Raw genomic sequence first — 19,481 nt, 5'->3', positions numbered from 1 at the left:
TCGTCATGTGGTACGCGTCTCATTGCTGAAGGCAGAGTAGGATATTCAATTAACTTCTTGTTTTTGGCAGAGAATCCAGACACATTAGTCAAACAGAAGTAACAGTCCGTCACATGGCCTTTCTGTTATCGCTGTATCATCGGAACAGCAAACCGCATCGTTTTTCGAGTGCCTCTGAGAGAGCTCTCAGAATGACAGCACATGTCACACAGCAAATGTGAGTCACCCATTCCTTGTCTTGATCACCAATTTTGCAGCCGAAATACAGATGATAAGCTTTCTTCACAAGAGCAGTCATCCAACGTCTCTGAGGCACAAGTGTATATTCGCCACAGATATAGCAGAATGTATCGCAGCTGTTAGAACATTGACGAGGCATATCGCCCGACACCAAAACGTCTATAGCATCAAGCTTACTTACTGTTATTTTGCTACAGATACTATACTTTACTATACTGATACTATACATACACACTGACTATCTATGTAAACCAAATGAGCAGGATCGGTGCATGCAAGCCACCTTTATAGCATGCTGAGACAGCGTCAAGTTCGTTCAGACCTGCCCAGGATGTCAACTTCCACAGAACAGCTTCCAACCCAGCCTGATTCCATACCTGGACATGCCCAGGCTGCAGAAACCGTTGTTGTTAAGTCACTTACGGGAGCAAAAATGTTTGGATGCAAATATAAGAAAAACTCAAAACTGAAATGGTACATGATGGGTAAATTTTGATATTCGTGATCAGCACCCAAAAATCTATAAGAAACACCCAACTGTGTTCAAGAAGCAAAAACCTTATTGTGCAGTGTATTTGATTGTCTTTTATTTTACCTCACACTTTTTCCGGCATCTTGTTATTCCAGAAACACAATGCTGCAGTTCTTTTGTATTTTGCATGTGTTTTGCACATTACTTACACAAACTGAGTTTTTATAATTTAATTATCATTTATAAAATGGACAGATTTGTCTTCATTGCTTTAACTATACATTTTGCCTCTGGTCTACTTCTACTTCACTCTTGAACCTGAGACCCCTGATTTATTGTTGTTTATATTAACATTCTTAAGCATTCATTGTAGCAAACAAAAGCTGGTTTCCTTTCTTATTAAACATAACAGGAAATAACTACTGTACTTCTGATATTACTTTTATTATTCTAACATCGTCAATTCTAAAAACTGACACTTGAAAGTGCATTGTCAGTATCAGGAAAACTAACTCAACTAACACATTTCTTATAGAGGCTGATGGCTTGACACTGTCACACACGTGCAATTGGGAGTCAACCAAAGGGACCAGGAAACGGCAATTCCATGCCAGGCCAAGAGGCGGGAGGGTGCAGTAAACCTCTCCGCAAACCAAACACATGAAAATCCTTCCTGTCCCTGCCCCGAGAATGTCACTTCCTGTGAACCACCTATAAAATCCCCTCATCCTCCATAGTTAAACAGTTCTGTTATGGACTCTAACCTGTACACATTGTATGCAGACTGAAGCCATTTGCAGCCAGGGAAACTATATGGGTGGCTATTTCTTTCACAACACATAATTCATAAAAAAATGGCGATATGAAAAATAGGCATTAAAGTTACGTGTTTTATATTTCAGCTGCATCTGTAATGGCGAGGATATTTCCATTTAGTTTAATCCTGTATGTTATTCTTTGGCTGTCTGCTCTGCAAACTTTTCTAATTGAGATGCTCTACACACTTGACCTGCTTCCACAAGCTGTTTTTTTTTTTAATATAACCTTCTTTTGATTTGCATTAAAATTTTGCTGTGTATTTTTTTACTTAGTAGTTACATTTTTAAGTTCCTATAATGGGAAGGGAATACTTAAAAATTATTTCAATGCAACATTTAGTCCATTTAGTAACTGCATTTGTGAAATGTGAATAGACTCGTTATGCCTCAATGTATGTAAAATGTAGACAGGCACATCTTTTACAGCCAACTATCAGAAAGGTGCACAGCAGAGTGGAGGAAGGTACAGGATGCAGAGACTAAAGTAATGTGCTGAAAGCATCATTGGACGCTGCAAAAAAGTGTTTGCCTAAGCTGGTTACATGGTGAATTTTCTGGAAATAATTTAATGAACAAGGTCACTGGCAAACCCAGCAAATTTGCTGTGAAAAACAGTTTTTCAGTGGCCAGATGAAGATCTGGGCCCCAGAGTACTGTCACGGTAAACCCTTGGTAAAATCTGGACATGCCTGGATGGAGTCCACCAGATTGAATGTAAGCCTAGAAGAATGCATCAAGATTATTGCAATGAAGGGAAGCTAGTTTCATGATAGTATTAACTAGAATCTTCCATAATTGTGTAATAAGTTTGAGATTTGATGACTCAGAAGGACTTGACAAATCATTTTCATATTCTTCAAATCATTCATTCACCATTTGTTCCCTGTGGATGTGAACATGCCGGTCTGGAAAATTCTACTTTCATCAGCCCATTACATCTCCACTATAATAGCATGATTATTCAGAATTTCTTTGTATTTTTCAATATTTACCTTAACCTTTACTTTGCATGTAAATAATGTGAATGAACCCTATAACACTATAACAAAATCATTAGACCCATTCACCTCATCTTGTTGAGGTGAAAGTGAAGGGTGATTCATCTGACTAGATGATTCGGTTGACCAACCATCTTAAGTGTTTCTTTTATTTTGTCAGTGGAATATATATGTAATAATATGATATATATACTATATCATGTGTGATAAGATGCTTCCACAAAGAAATATTTCTACACACAGAAAAAGGTTTGGGGATCGTCCCCGTATATTGTCATCCAGAAAAATGAAAAAGAGGTTGATTCATATGACTTTTCAGTGCAAAATGAACCATGAACTGCAGACAAAATGGCATTTATATAACAGGATGGATTATGGGACAGGAAATGGTTGGCAGGAAGTGACGATTGGAGGTGGGGAAACGGAACCAACATCATCAGGAGTGGACAGGAGCAATGGATTGATATAACCAGAAGTGACATCATCAGGGTGAACCGGAAGTGACGTCGTGGTGGCCATTTTGAACCTGGAAGTGGGACTTCTTATTTTTCTTCGAATTTTCTGTAGGTGAAAAGAGATTAAGGTTAAGTATCACGTGATAACCCTTTGTCTCACAATTTTTCACTCACCTTTAGGCTCTTTGACTGCCTCCAACTCGTACGTGTGTGACACATGCCATACCTACCATTTTTTAAACTTGCTTAATCCTGAAAGGTTGTCAAAAGCAGCACACCCAAATTCCCAAATCTTCCATCAGTAACCAGGAAAGTATTAGTAGCACGTTTAGACTTTATCAACTAATTTAGCAGTGTGAACATCTAAGCAATTTTAGGCAATGATGTCATTTAAATCACTCAATCAATATCTTAGACACGGAATGGAACTCAGTCATTCGTAATATACACTCTTGATCAATCTGCATAAAGTATGGTGTAAATTAGAATTGTACAACGTACTCTCCTGTCAAGATTAAAATTATCTAAAATATATCAAGGCCCTTGTTCAGATAACACCAGATGGGATAAGATAACACAACAATAATATTACTGTGTTTTCCTACACTACATTAGTGTATCTTGCTCACTTGAAGAATTCTAAATCAACCCCTCATCAGTCAACAGGACGGCAATGTCTTATATTATCTAAAACTAGAAGAAATGTAATTTTTTTTCCAAGGAAGGGTGCAAAGATCTTTCAGAATCTGCCAACAATTTATGAATGTTGTTCTAACGTAACCCTGCTGGGCCTCTGCTTCTGTTCTGTTTTCCTTTAGATTTATTAATATATGTTAGCTACTATTTCACCGTGGGCCTTTTGTTCACATAACTCTTTGCACTGTGTAGGGGTAGAGCTTCAAGTATTGATTTCGGTTTAATGCATTTTACTTACTGTAATGCATTGATTGCATTTTTAACTGGATTGCATTTTGCATATTATAATATGATCTTTAACTTCAACAAAACTTAATTAAAGAAAAAACTTCTCACCACTCTTAAAATCATCTATTTAACATAATTGCTTTTTTGGATGGTAGTGTAAACACTAAAATCTGGAGATCCATGACTATGATGTGGTTGTTGGCTTGCCCATTCACACAATAAACACACCATTTTTCACCTTTGTCTTCTATCAACAGTCAATTGAGTGAGTCCTTTGCCAGTCTCTTGCCTGAAACCAACCTCCAGGGAGCAAAGGCTAGAAGGGCTTTTAAGCTCTGACCAAGAAATACTTCCAGAAGTTCCCCAGGTATAACTTCCAAATTTAGTACTTTGTTTGATGATTCAATGGACCATCATAACACTATTCTTTGCAGTCTCAAGTGTCCTCCCGACCTCTGAATCTCAGTTCTCCATTAAAGTACCAAACAAACCCCAGATTACCTTACCTTTATAATGAGCAACCAGGAGCCCATGGGCAGTTCAAAGGGATACCCTGCTACCATTTTATGATAGCGGACTGCAGCTACTAAGCTTCTATAACCAATTACAAAGCCCCAAATATCACTTTCTTTGACAGTGGCACAGTAGAGATGAATTACTGAATGCAACCTATGTATTCTAAGGTCCAACTCTTGTCTTGTAACCTACTTTTTCTTGTTGTTTTTTTTTTTTTTTACCTCAGGCTATTTAAGTAGTTTGCTTGGTAGCAGGCAGTGAGTCAGAGGCATGAAGTGAACTATTCTAGCTTTGTGTTTTGCAGTCGTCATTTCCTATAATGATCCTATAATGTTAAAGCATCTCAGCTCTGAAAGCTGATATCTTTTTCACTCAGTAACCCATCAATCAAGGAATGCCAAGGATGCAATGGCACCATTGGATTTTTTGCCTCATGTAAAATTAAATGGTGTGAAAAACTTCTCACTGGCCAGTACTGGTAACTGAAGCTCCTTGGTTTGTGTGATGCTCACATAATTCAATAAATGTTTTGAATTAAGGGTGCATAGGTTAAATTTTTCATGTGTAAAAGGCCCTAGTAGGTCACCTTCACTATAACACTACAGGGTTTGGTGCACCATTACACACATCTAGCAGTCAGTGCCAGTTCACAGGGACTCCAGTGCAGTGCAGCTCACATGGTTTATTAGATCAGTGAAGGCAGTTTTCAACAGACAGCATCTCCATATGTTGACCTGAGTTTTATCAACCGGGATCATATCAAGTCTTCAGGGGAAGATCTGAGCAATGCTCATTTGACAGAAAGGTAATGCAGCAAACTGCAAAAAGAGTGCTTCAGGCTATAGGTATGACTCGGCAAGTGGACTGGCCAAAACATATTGTTATTCTTTTAATTTTGCCTTGACCTCACATAATGTGAGTAAGATAGACGCTAACAAAATAAACACATCTGATTCACCTCTGGTTAGTCTGGAAATGCATTTGTGACATAGACTAAAAGCGTCTTTTTGGCATCCTACAAAAGCAGTGGGCAACCATCTCTATATTATTTAAGACCCAAGAAAGATAGGAATTAGCTGTGTGAGCTGAGGTAAACAGCCAGATAAAAACAATCCTGGATTATAGCTTTCACAAGTATTATAATTTGGCTTTAACACTTAAATTTCTCAAAGGATCCCTGCCAATTGACATATTCTGTAACATAAATTATATAGGTTGGTCCAGATCTAATTATGCAATTTTCATTACACTATAACATATTAAGTTAATCACATAGAGAATTCACAATTCCAAAATGGCGGGGAGATGGCGGTCAGTCGAACAGTTTTCACCTCTTCATAATTGCATAATTAGATCAGGACCACCCTGTATGATGAAGGTGGGATCTGATGAGTGTATCTAAAATGGTCTTGTTGTCATAGCCAAAGCTACATTTGCAATGAATAGTGAATTGCAGATATAAAGCAAATGCATGTCCAGAAATCTAATTGCATGAAACAGAAAGCAAGTGTACCCAACAGAGACTGCAGCCTTAGTAATTATTTACTAGCCTAGTGCTTCACTTCTACATTGTCATGTGTTATGTAAAACACAGCAATGAAGACTCATTAAACTTTCAATCTTTCATTGAATTGAGAGACTTGGTTTTTTAATTTTGATTACTGAAATTTTTAAAAGCTTCATGTTCAATTTTTCATGCAAAACCCCAGAAGGTTGAGGATTTATTTTTAGATAAGGGGTTTTTTGAAAACAACAAAAGTTCAAAATATGCATTACAAAGCAACGGAACGCAAGAAAAAGAGTTTGGTAACATATTAGGACTATTAATGCAAAGAAATGCAAATTTACTGAGGTTTTATTTATTTATTTTTTAATGCAGGAAAGCTGAAATGCAAATGTTGATATTTAAAGATCAAACTTTATTCAAGCTGACTAAATTCAATTTAAGGATAAATCCTGTCCTTGATCACTTGATGTTATTTTTCTTTTGTAATCTAATATTAGCTGTAAAGTGACATTTTTTCAGCTTCCTACCTGCGCCTTGTTTTGACAGTGAGGTAGTAAAAATGCTGTCAGTTCTTGATTGACTAACTTTTTTGTCACTTTCAATGGCTGGTAATTCACTTGACTTTCTCACTCTGTATTCATGTGGGACAGCAGCTTCTAACATTCAATCATGTTATGAGGGGCATTCCCTAAATATTGTGAGCTTGAACAGTCATCAGGAAGTCACTGAAAACAGAGGGCAATGCCAGGCTAACTGGAAAACAGAATTCTACCTGACACTGTACCCTCAACCCATGGGAACAGCTTGCTTTATGAAATAATAATAATCCATTTTATTTATATAGTACCTTTCTTGTACTCAAAGCCCTTAGCTCACATACAGGCTGGCTGTTGCAAATCCTCTATGTGTTTCTGATGTTTTTCTTAGAATCATCTTATATTTGCCACAATTTAGATAATTTTAAGCTGTTGTTCTGTTGTTCATTTTCAGGGACATGAAAAGTACCTGCATACACACACACACACACATACACAAGAATAGTATATAATAATAGGGCCATACAATACAATAAAAGAACACATGATGGCGCAGTGAATAGTGCTGCTGCCTTGCTGCTCCAGGAGACCAGGGGCCACATGTATAAATGGTGCATATGTACAAAAATGTTGCGTACAAACATTTCCACGCTCAAATCGCAATATATTAAACCTAAACTTGGTGTAAAGCCATGCACATTTTCATGGTAGCTCCAACCCTGGCTTACGCAAGTTCTCGTCTCGGTTTTGCAAACTGGCGGCACCCAGTGTCAAAGCAGTGGTACTGTTCCAGTGTGGTTACCCCCTTCTTTTTCAGATCCACATCCCTTGCGCGGCTTTATCATATACACTGAAACTAACTGCATATTGTTTATTAGTTTAAGGCATCTGATTGTAATTAACCTGTAACAATATAATGGTCCTGAGAATAGCCAAAGTATTCTAAATACCACAGCTGCTTTAGCGTTGTTACTCTCACTGCACCTTCTTTTTCTTCTTTCAGCTGCTCCCATTAGGGGTTGCCACAGCGGATTATCTTTTTCCATATTACTCTCACTGCACCACTCAGAGTATTTATATCACTGTATCTGAGAGTGTACTCACACCTCAGCAGTTCATTGGAAAGAGAATTATCAGTATACAGCATCAAGCACACGTTGCCTCAGCCATGCTGTCTATTGAACTGCTCTCATACGGCAAACGCTTCAGAACCTTTCCTCGTGGTTCAGAAAAAGTTTCATCCCAAGAACTATAAACATACTCATTCAGTCCATCAAGCGTTCCTAGTAGAATGCTTTGTACTTATAAGCACAATTGCCTCACTGTAAACTTGCGATACAGTTATAATATTGCACAACTTGAGCCACTTTATAAAGCGTGTATTTACATATGATGACAATATCATTTTTAAGATGAAATGCAGCAAAATATGTTTATTATATTATACAGATAAAACTTTAACTTTATTTAAATAATCAATATTGTTAATAATTAAACATGTGAGGACACAGTGCCGCAGCACTAGCAAGGAGCTGGCGCTCCGTTAATGGATTGTTCCTGCCTCGTGCTGTATGCTTGCTGGTGCTGACGCGACACTGGAAGAATAGATGGATAGAATAATTAAACATGTACTATGAAGATATTTCAATGTTCCTTAAAAGTTTTGAAGAATCTGCGTTCTAAGCTTACAGATGGCTTAACGTCTATTACAGAGCTGATTGTGTGGCGATTGGGTATTTAGAGAAAGAAAAGTAAGGACAGGAATTGGAGGTTAGTACGTTTGAAAGAGACAGTACTGCTGCAATAAATAATTTCATCAAAGGATGCGCACAGCAAAGCAAGCATCCTGCGTGAGGCATGAACAAACACTGCGCCACCGTGTTCCAATGTTTAATAACATGCTTTAACTCCTGGCATCATGAAAATAATATCACGTATACATCTCAGTATTTTAATTATTCAGAGAGCTGTAATATTACGAATGTAATGGAGAAAGAGAAAGCCCGGAAGCACGTAGTGATTCACACACATAGAGCACATAGAAGATCAAATACAAAACAAATCATTTAACGTGCTACTTTAGTTACGATGGGATTTGAGAAAATAGTAAATTAAACAATTTTAAGATGAAGTTTATGATGTTCTACTTTAATGACAAAATAATCTACGTGGAAATTTCGAGAGTAAAGTTGACATTTTGAGACGTTTTCCCACTGTGTGCCTATTTTTTTTCTCTGTACCCTAATAAGCTTTCATATGACACTCAGACGGTGGGCTACGACTTGCCTTTTCACGGCGACTTTGATATCTGACAACTTCTTTTTTATTTCGGGCACTGTGCAATTTTGTGAACTTCAGGTTTCAAGTTTCTCCGAAACTCTATGTCACTCAATCAACTTCCTTTTGTTGTTTATACCACTTTTTAAACCAACAAATATGTTCTTTCCTTGCTTCCACTTGGTATGAAATTCTTCTATTTTCCCCTGTGCTTTTGCCATTGTCTTTTCACAGAAGGCTGAGCTTAAGGGCTATTTATATTGATTTGCATGTTCAAAGAGATGTAATTCTGGGAGGAGTTCAGGCAGGACAGCAGGCTCGTGCACGTGCACTACTTTTCAGGCTGACCGGGATTTATGGAGTGGAAGAATGTGGAAGTGGGTGTTTGCACAGATTTATGCATCTGGATATTTTTGTGCGTACGAACATTTCCGCTTTTGTTCTTATGCCAAGTTATAGTGTGAATTCTATGCACGGCGTTATGCATGAGGCCCCAGTTTTGATTCCAAGCCAAGTCACTTTCTCTGCTGTGGGTTTACTTTGAGTACTCTGGTTTCTAGTGACATCCAAATGAAATATAAGTCTAGCTATTGCAAAGCTCTAAACTGGTCTGATGTAAGTGCACAGAAGTGTGCATATCAGTGTGGCTTACAAATGACTGACTTCATTTTCATGATTGGTACAAGTTCCCTGTCACCTTGTAATGGAAAAACAGTTGATGCATGGGTATGCATAGGTAGTTATTCTTTAAATTAATCTTTCTATCGTTAAAAAATTAAAAGTTAGCTCAGTTATGGTTGAAGTCAGCTCCATTATCTTGTGTGAAAATGACAGCATTTTTGACACAGTGCTTAACTAATATGGTAAGTACTAGAGTGTTCCTTATTGCTCATTATATGTTTATATGGTAATTATTATAGCATGCATAGAGTACAGTGAAATTCTTACTTGTATGTGCTAATGAACATGGCAATTAAAATTATATCATCTGCAAATTAAAAGTTGGCTGGGTCATAATTTCACTTGTGAACAAAAAACATAATGTGACACAATTCTGGGGTCCTCAAACCTTCTTGTGAACAAAAGAGGCACATCTTTTATTTACCTTGACTGCCTGGTTCCTATTACAAGGGTAAGAGTTGTTTGAGCAAGATGGACTGATTTGTAACTGAAGCATTTTTGAAAGGAGAAAGTCTAGTTGTTCTGTATTAAGAGCAGATGAAAATCAATAGACAGCTCTCTTGCATAAGACTTTCAATCTACGTAATACAGCAGAAAAGAAGTCAGTAAGATTGACTACCACATTGCCTGCACTTTTGGCATGCTTGTAAGCAAGCTGAAATGGATCCAGTTTCTTACTTATTGATTTGATGAATGCATAGGAGACAATTCTTTACAAAGATTTCATTAAAACTGAGTTTAAAGTAACTGGCCTGAAGTTATTATATCCTCTTGGGCAAGGATTTTGGAATTGGTGTTATTAAACAGCTTTGCTATACCTCAGAGACAGTATGTAAAGAAAGTTTGCAAAATACATTGTCATAATTGGCCTAGTTTTCTACAAAACCTTTTGAATATGAATGCACCTATTGTATATTTGTAAACCATTCGCTCATTCTCAAAGCCTCTTAATCCATAGGTCAAGGCAAGGGCCTTTCTTGGCACTACTGTGTAAAATGCAAAAAATAGCACTGGACAAGTCAATAATCCATTGCAGGGTCCACTCGCACACACACGTGCACACACACACACATCCACCAGATTTGGGTTCACCAATCAGCCCATCTTTGAAGATGTAGTATGAAAAACAACATCAAACCCATAAGGTGGCAGCGCTATCCACTGTGTAACCTACAGTTTATGTAAATCAGCAACACTAAAATAAAACACATATACAGTGTATATTTTTCCATTAAAATAGCTATACATAAATAAATAAATGTATACTTCTTAATGATCCTAGTAGAGTAATGTAAGAAAACAAAAAATTAAATATTACAAGATTGGTCCATTTGGTAAGCAAACTCAAACATGTCTAGGAAAAAACATATAAGGGACAAGCACTTTTTTGGAATAAAAATTTCACAAGAATTGGTCTTTTGGCAAGAAAACTCAAATAGTAGTATGTCTATGAAAAGTAACATAAATGGAGCAGGTGCTCACTTGGCTTAGATCAACTGGTTTTCTAGCCCCTCAATGGGCTTTCTTCAACATATCAAAGCAACTCACCACTGAAGCAGCCTAAACTGAGGTACTGCCACGTCTGTCAGTTCTTCTGGAGAATGGTGACATTTTGTTCTTGCGGGCCCTAGTTGAGGCCACAAAGATAACAAAGTACTACTGTAGGATACTTATATTCTCCTCCCCTACTTCACAGTTCTAGTAGGCACATTCTCAACTTCTCTATCCCTTTTTCTCTTGCTTTGTGTTATGCTAATAAGGAGGCCACTATGCTTCTTTTCATATTTGGTGATCTATTGCCCTCCTACTCAAATTCATTCTGCCCCAAGACAGAATCATTGCACCCATCCTATCCCCAGTCCCAAAGGTATCACGTCCTAGTGAGCTGAATGACTTCCGGCCTGTTGCTCTGACGTCACATGTGATGAAGACCATGGAGTGGCTGCTGCTTCACCACCTGAGGCCACAGGTCTGCCACACCCTCGACCCTCTGCAGTTCACATACCAGGAGAAAGTGGGAGCGGAGGATGCCATCATCATGCCAACACCGATCCCTCTCCCACTTGGACAGAGGCAGTGGTGCTGTAAGAATTATGTTTTTCGACTTCTCTAGCACCTTCAACACCATCCAACCTCTGCTCCTTAGAGACAAGCTGACTGAGATGGGAGTAGACTCACACCTGGTGGCATGGATTGTGGACTATCTTAAAGACAGACCTCAGTATGTGCGTCTTGGGAACTACAGGTCTGACATTGTGGTCAGCAATACAGGTGTGCCGCAGGGGACTGTACTTTCTCAGGCCCTGTTCAGCCTATATACATCAGACTTCCAATACGATTCAGAGTCCTGCCACGTGCAAAAGTTTGCTAATGACACTGCTATTGTGGGCTACATCAGGAGTGGGCAGGGGGAGGAGTACAGGAAGCTAATTAAAGACTTTGTTAAATGGTGTGACTCAAACCACTTACATCTTAACACCAGCAAGACCAAGGAACTGGTGGTGGATTTTAGGAGGCCCAGGCCCCTCATGGACCCCGTGATCATCAGAGGAGACTGCGTGCAGAGGGTACAGACCTATAAATACCTGGGAGTGCAGCTGGATGACAAATTGGACTGGACTGCCAATACTGATGCTCTATGTAAGAAAGGTCAGAGCCGACTATACTTTCTGGGAAGGTTGGCGTCCTTCAACATCTGCAATAAGATGCTGCAGATGTTCTACCAGACAGTTGTGGTGAGTGCCCTCTACTACGTGGTGTTGTGCTGGGGAGGCAGCATAAAGAAGAAGGATGTCTCACGCCTGGACAAACTTGTTAAGAAGGCAGGCTGTATTGTAGGAGTAAAGTTGGACAGTTTAACATCTGTGGCAGAGCGACGGGCATTAAGCAAACTCCTGTCAAATTTGAAGAATCCACTGCATCCACTGAACAGTGTCATCTCCAGACAGAGGAGTAGCTTCAGTGATAGACTTTTGTCACTGTCCTGCTCCACTGACAGACTGAGGAGATCGTTCCTCCCCCACACTATGCGACTCTTCGATTCCACCCGGGGGAGTAAATGCTAACATTTTTTTGTATCAGTATACTGCTGCTGGATTATGTCAATTTCCCCTTGGGATTAATAAAGTATCTATCTATCTATCTATCTATCTATCTATCTATCTATCTATCTATCTATCTATCTATCTATCTATTAAAGTCCTCTGCTGATGCTGCTGTGGGTGGAAAAGGATTATATCCAACCAAGCCACTTGCCAGCTACCCTGTGTCACAATACCATGTAAAATACTAGATTTATGCAATTGCAGCGTAACCATATGGTAGTTAAAATTTATAATATCTTAAATATTAATTACATTTTATATTTATTTTTAGTACAAAGAAACAACTTGAGGAGCCATTATTTTGGAGTGGGTGTAGGAAAATATCACAAGATGTCTATTTTGTCATTAAAGGCACTTAAAACATATATATTGTTGTAAGGTTTTCCTGATCATCATTTATTTCATTTTACAAGCTTCATATTAATATTGAATTTGAATGTTATTATAAATCAATCTTGTTGATTGCCTGCTTTTTAATTTGGAAGGAGATTCTTTAATACAATGCAGTTAAAGCCTTCACTTTAAATGTTGCGCAATTTTTAAATGAAACAGAATAACAAGGAGACTGATAATGTTTTTACCTCCATAGGGTACGTTCAAAAATATCAAGTCAGGATAAGAGGACAATTAACACGTCTCCTTGCCACTTGTCAATGTGCCATTATCATACTCATTTAATTACCACTGACATTAATTATATAAATTTCAATTATGTCTTTTTGAGTGAGTGAGCATGCTAAGCTTATCAAAAGCACCCAGTCATGTCGCTTATTGATTATTTCTTGGACATGTTTGTATTTTTCAGGATGAAGCTGAATGTCAAAAATAGACTACTCCAACCTGCCATCCTGTGATGGCATGGTAGGTTAGTTCCTTGATTGCACCTGATACTGCTGGTATAGGCACAGCCTCCCTTGACCCTGAATAGATTCTGTGATGGGTGGCCCTTTCAATGAGAAGTATGTTTAGCGAGTTTGTGCCAAAAATAGTAAATTAAATAATTAACTGCTGCCTCTTATTCCTGGACAGGGCAGGTTTCATTCCAAATGGCTATCAATGTAAATAAATAAATGAAACAGGTTCTAAGCTGCAGAACATTCAATGAACTTTTCTATTAGTGCCACTTTAATGAGTCTCTTGTCTGGAATCAAAATATATGTAGTATACACATTTCATCAAGATTATCTATAAATAAACTTTCCCAGATTAAAAAAAAACTAGTTTTTAGTACAGTATGTAGATTCTCATCCTTCTTTTCAAAACACAAATTTAAATGAAATATTTAGAAAATCTTTCTCTATTTGCTGTAGTTTTGTTCTATTGATTTTTTTGGCACCAAACCCTGCTTGTTATCTGATGACATTTCTGTCTCTTTCATCTGCTGGTTATTTATTACCTTGTGCTGAGTTCATTTTGGCAGTTAAGTTCCTCAGTTTTGGTTTCTGATTTCTTATTGTTAGTGAATTGTTCCCTATTATGCCTTGACAATTTTTCTTGAATTTTCACAAAGGTAGACCTATACTTGTCACTTGTGCAGCTATTCTGACCCACTCAACCCACTTTATTAATAGACCAAATTGGTCATGGCAGAGAGAAAGACCACAAGGTCATTCTGTAGGATTTATCTTTGCCAGGACATGTTTGTTCCTGACATTTTATTGACTTACCTAATCTCCTAGGACTGGAATGGAATGGGAATGGAGTTATAGGATTGCTTCTTAATAAGCCTGTTATAGTGTTGTAGCTTCACCAAGTGCTGTCAACTGGTTAGCACTCAATATCTGTAGCTGTTGTGTCTGCTTAATCTTCTATCTTTTAAGGTCTTCTACAGTCCTCGATTCTACACCAAAATATTAAAAAACAAAAAGTAGGCTGAAACAAAATGTAAAATTGTTGTAACCTCTTCTTCTATAGGTGAGCAGACTAAGAGTCACAATGACCCAGAAGTCAAGCAAAGACAGATAAAGCAGGTTAAGTATCAGAATAAGTAAGAGATCTTTAGTCTATCCAAGTGTGAAGCTAAAAACAAAGCCAGAAAGAAAAGAAAGTTGTTTACCAGACAATAAACATAAAATTAAGTTGCACAGAGAGTTACTAAGGTATCCACAAACTTGAACAGGGAATGACTCTGAGCTGATGGCTTTTAAACCTAAGCATAATGCAAACCAACACTGTTCTGCAAAAGAAGAATGATTTTTAATTCAGAACCAGAAGATGAAAGAAGAAGAAAATGGAGTACTCAAAACAAAAGAGATAAACCGAGGTGCCACATGAGAGGTTGATCATCAAACTAAAAAGCAGTGGGAGTTGAGGGTGATGTTTGTAGATGGATGCAGAATTGGCTCAAATACAGGAAGTCGAGGGTTATGGGGTGAGGAACCTAATCAGAACTGACTGATGTTAAGAGTGGTGTTCCACAGGCGTCAATGCTATTTTTAATATATATAAATAATTTTGATAGGAATATAAGTAACAAGCTACAAAATAGGTGGACTGGCAGATAATCTGGAATCCAATGAATCATTACAGAGGGACTTGGACAGTATAGAAGCTTGGGCAGATCTGTGGCAGATGAAGTTTAATGTCAGTAACTGTAAAGTATTACACATAGGAAGTAAAAATGTTAGGTTTCAACACACAATGGGGGGTCTGAAATTAAAGTGTGCACCTTATGAGAAGGACTCAGAAGCTGTAGTGAACTCGTCACTATCAATTTCCAGACAGTGTTCAGAATCCATTATGAAGGCTAACAGAATGTTAGGTTATATAGCACGATGTGTGGAGTACAAGTCTAAGAAGGTTATGCTCAACCTTCATAAAGCTCTGGTGAGGCCTCATCTTGAGTACTGTGTACAGTTTTGGTCTTCAGGCTACAAAAAGGACATAGCAGCGCTAGAAAATGTCCAGAGAAGAGTGACTAGGCTCATTCCTGAGCTACAGGGGATGAATTATGAAGAAACATCAAAAGAGCTAAGCCTTTTCAGTTTAAGCAAAACAAGAGTAAAAAGAGACATGCTTGAACTGCTTAAAATTATGAAGAGAATTAGTACAGTGGATTGAAACTATTATTTTAAAATGAGTTCATCAAGAACAAGGGAACACAGTTGGAAACATGTTATGGGTAAATGTCGCACAAACATTAGGAAGTTTTTCTTAACACAGAGAACCGTAGACACAACCAAGTAGTGTGGTAGACAGTAGGACCTTAGGGACTTCAAAACTAGACTTGATGTTTTTTTAGAAGAATTAAGTGGCTTTGCTGGGCTTAATGGCCTGTTTTCATCTAGATTGTTCTGCTGTTCTAAAAAGAATCAGAATTGTAAACCTGAAAGTAAATTAGAAAACCGAGAATCAAAATAGTGAGAAGTACACTATAAGTCTTTCAGTTCTATCCAAAACACTAATATCCAAAAGGTACATAAATTATCTTTATAAAAGGTCATGATGATGACATCACGTGAGCACAATCCTGGGGAATTCTGGGAGGTTGCCTCGGCAAGGATTGATGGAAACATCACAAAACAGCACCACCCTTCAATGTTCAAAATGCTGCTTTAGTGATAAGACACTAAAAAATTAAAACCATTACCTCAGAAACCCCAGAATAGCCACCAATAAGTCCCAAAAACTCCTCTGTAAAGTGTAAAAAATGAGTAAAGAACACCAATCACAACAGACTTGACTTCTGGGGGCACATCCCTTGCAACTTCTGGTTGCTTGCATAACAACTGAATCACAAAATAATGAACATTCCAAACTAAGTTGTACTGCAGTAAAACTAAAAAAGATGATTTAAATTCCTAAATTCTTAAATTAACTTTAAATAAAAAAACTTCATCAATAAAATCTCTGATGTAAAAATCATTAGTGTTTAACACAGAAAATACATAGAAAATGTATTATGTCTAGCAAAAATGTAAATATGTAACAAGATCATAACAGAACCTACCTAGGTTAAATTTAGTACTGATTTGGGAAAGACATACCAAAAAATTTTAGGTGGAGATGTAGCCATGATATACATCACCAGGTGCTCAAAGACCATTTGAGTTCAATAGTTATATGTCTGAGAAGATGTGTCCCCATTATTTTTGGAAATAAACCTAAAAGTCAATGAGGCTTTTTGAAAAAATATTAATGGCTACCATCTCTTCCTTTGCATTTTATGAAGAGCGAATATTTTTAGTTCCTGGAAAATAAAAGGCCATTATAAATCTATAGCTTTGAGCTGTTCATGATAATTGGTGGGCGGCACGGTGGCACAGTGGGTAGTGCTGCTGCCTCGCAGTTAGGAGAACCCAGGTTCGCTTCCCGGGTCCTCCCTGCGTGGACTTTGCATGTTCTCATGTCTGCGTGGGTTTCCTCCGGGTACTCCGGTTTCCTCCCACAGTCCAAAGACATGCAGGTTAGGTGCATTGTGCTTGGTGTGAAGGTTCATGTGTGTGCACGCTGAGCATGGGGTTTATTTCCTGCCTTGTGCCCTGTGTTGGATGGGATTGGCTGCAGCAGACCCCCGTGAGCCTGTAGTTAGGAAATAGCGGGTTGGACAATGGTTGGATGGATGATAATTGGTAAGGCAAATATGGTCAAAGTCAGTAACAATGCTACTTGATACTGTAATAACCTTAATTCTCTTTGGCAATTTCTACATTGCTTTCTTTTGAATACTTTTTATATTTTGAGCTTGGTTGACACATAAATGTTGACATGCTTACTGACAGTTCATTTGTGTAAAGATTTAGAAATTAAAATCTTACCTTAGGGCACTTTCTTAGAAGCCTAGTTCTTTTTATTCTCTATTCTAGTATTTTTCTGACATTTACACAATCATCATAATTTGTGCAACCTTTCTTAAGCAGCTGACCATAATGACACAGTTCTGGTAACATTAATAAAACTTAGCCAAGCTGACTATGTCAGATGTTTTCTATTGTTAGTTTCTTTAACCAAAGCAAAAGCCTAAAAGTTATTTGATGCCAATTTAAATGTAGCCTCTGTGGAAATTATCCAAAGTAAAAGAAGAAACTCCACAAAAATAAAGTTTTGGGGACCATCCCCGTATATTGTCCTAAAGATAAAATAAAGCAAAGGTGCGAAATAGATGATCAAGAGTCAAAGGTTACAATTGATAAGGTTTGTGGAACAAAATGGCATTTACTGTATATACAGTATTGTATTATGGGACAGGAAATGGTTGGCAGGAAGTGACACTGAATGCAGGTGACAGAAACAGCATCATCTAGATGTAACCGGAAGTGATGTCAGTTGTGAGGGCCGGATGTGATGTCATCTCAAGTCGCCGGAAATGACGTCACCTTGGTTTTTCTGTAGAGAGAAGAGATTTAGGTAAGTACCACATGACAACCCCTTATCTTGCGATATTTTACTCACCTTTAGGCTTTTTGACTTCCTCCTAATTGCACTTGTATGACATGACCCCCCCAGCCCAGACTCATCGGGATGGGCGACCTGCACCGAGAGGTCATGGACCAGGGAGAGAGCATCCACGTTGGCCTGCAAGGAACCTTTATGATAAATAACACTAAAACGATAAGGTTGAAGGTCCAAAAACCACCTAGTGACACGGGGGTTAGACTCCCGGTGAAGGGACATCCACGGTAGAGCGGTATGATTCGTAACCAGAGTAAATTCCTGTCCCAGTAGGTAGTACCTTAACTGCATGATAGCCCATTTAATCGCCAAGGCCCCTCGTTCCACCGCGGCATACCTGGTCTCCCTGTCCAGCAGTTTCCCGCTGAGGTACATAATGGGGTGTTCAGCACCATCAGTGCACTGGCTCAACATGGCACCTAATTCTGTGTCCGATACATTAGTTGGGAGAATGAAAGGAGAAGAAAAATCAGGAGAGTTTAAAACAGGTGCTGACGTAAGGGCCAATTTTAAGTCACTGAATGCCTTATCAGGTTTATCATCCCATACCACTTTTATGGGTGCTCTTTTCTTTGTTAAATCAGATAAGGGCGCAGCAATTTCGGAGAAATGCGGCACAAAACGGCGTTAATATCCTACCAAACTCAGAAAAGCTTGAAAATACCTCTTAGTCATCGGAATTTATGATGCCATCAATTTTAGAACACTGTGGTTTAACAATGCCCTAACCCACCAGGTAGCCTAAATATTTGGCTTCTCGTAATCCAAAGAAACATTTTTTTGGATTAATACGAAGACCTGCCAACGCCAGTGTGGAGAGCACTGTTTTAACCTGCAATACATGTTCTTTCCATGTGCCGGAATAAATGACTATGTCATCTAGGTAGGCGGCACTATATGAATTGTGGGGCCGTCACAGTGTATCTACAAGATGTTGGAAGGTTGCTGGTGCCTTGTGCAAGCCAAAAGGAAGAACTTTATATTGCCAATGTCCACTGGGTGTACTAAAAGCGTTTTTTTCTTTTGAGGAGGCCATTAAGGGAATTTGCCAATACCCTTTGGTCATGTCGAGAGTACAGTAATCCCTCGCTATGTCGCGCTTCGACTTTCGCGACTTCACTCTGTCGCGAATTTTAAATGTAAGCATTTCTAAATATATAACGCAGATTTTTTGATGCTTCGCGGGTTCTGTGGACAATGGGTCTTTTTACTTCCTGTACATGCTTCCTCAGTTGGTTTGCCCAGTTTATTTCATACAAGGGACGCTATTGGCGGATGGCTGAGAAGCTAACCAATCAAAGCACGCAGTTAAGTTCCTGTGTGCTGAATGGCTCAGCGACAGAGCGCTGTATTCAATTCCGCGGTGTTAACCAGGAAGTCTTGTCTCGCTCATTCAGCATCAACGTGTTTCGCAGTGTAAAGAGTTAACTTTTGTGCTCTTTTGTGTTTATCTTTGTGCATAGTCAAGCCCTTCATTATGGCTCCAAAACGATCTGCTCCTGCTGCTGCTTCAGGGGTCGTGACCAAGTGCCAACGGAAGATGCTAACGATTGCCGAAAAGG

This window comes from Polypterus senegalus, chromosome 1 (genome assembly GCF_016835505.1).
Source record: "Polypterus senegalus isolate Bchr_013 chromosome 1, ASM1683550v1, whole genome shotgun sequence".
Lineage (NCBI taxonomy): Eukaryota > Metazoa > Chordata > Cladistia > Polypteriformes > Polypteridae > Polypterus > Polypterus senegalus.
The sequence above is the reverse complement of the archived record's forward strand: the minus strand, read 5'-3'. Positions refer to the sequence as shown.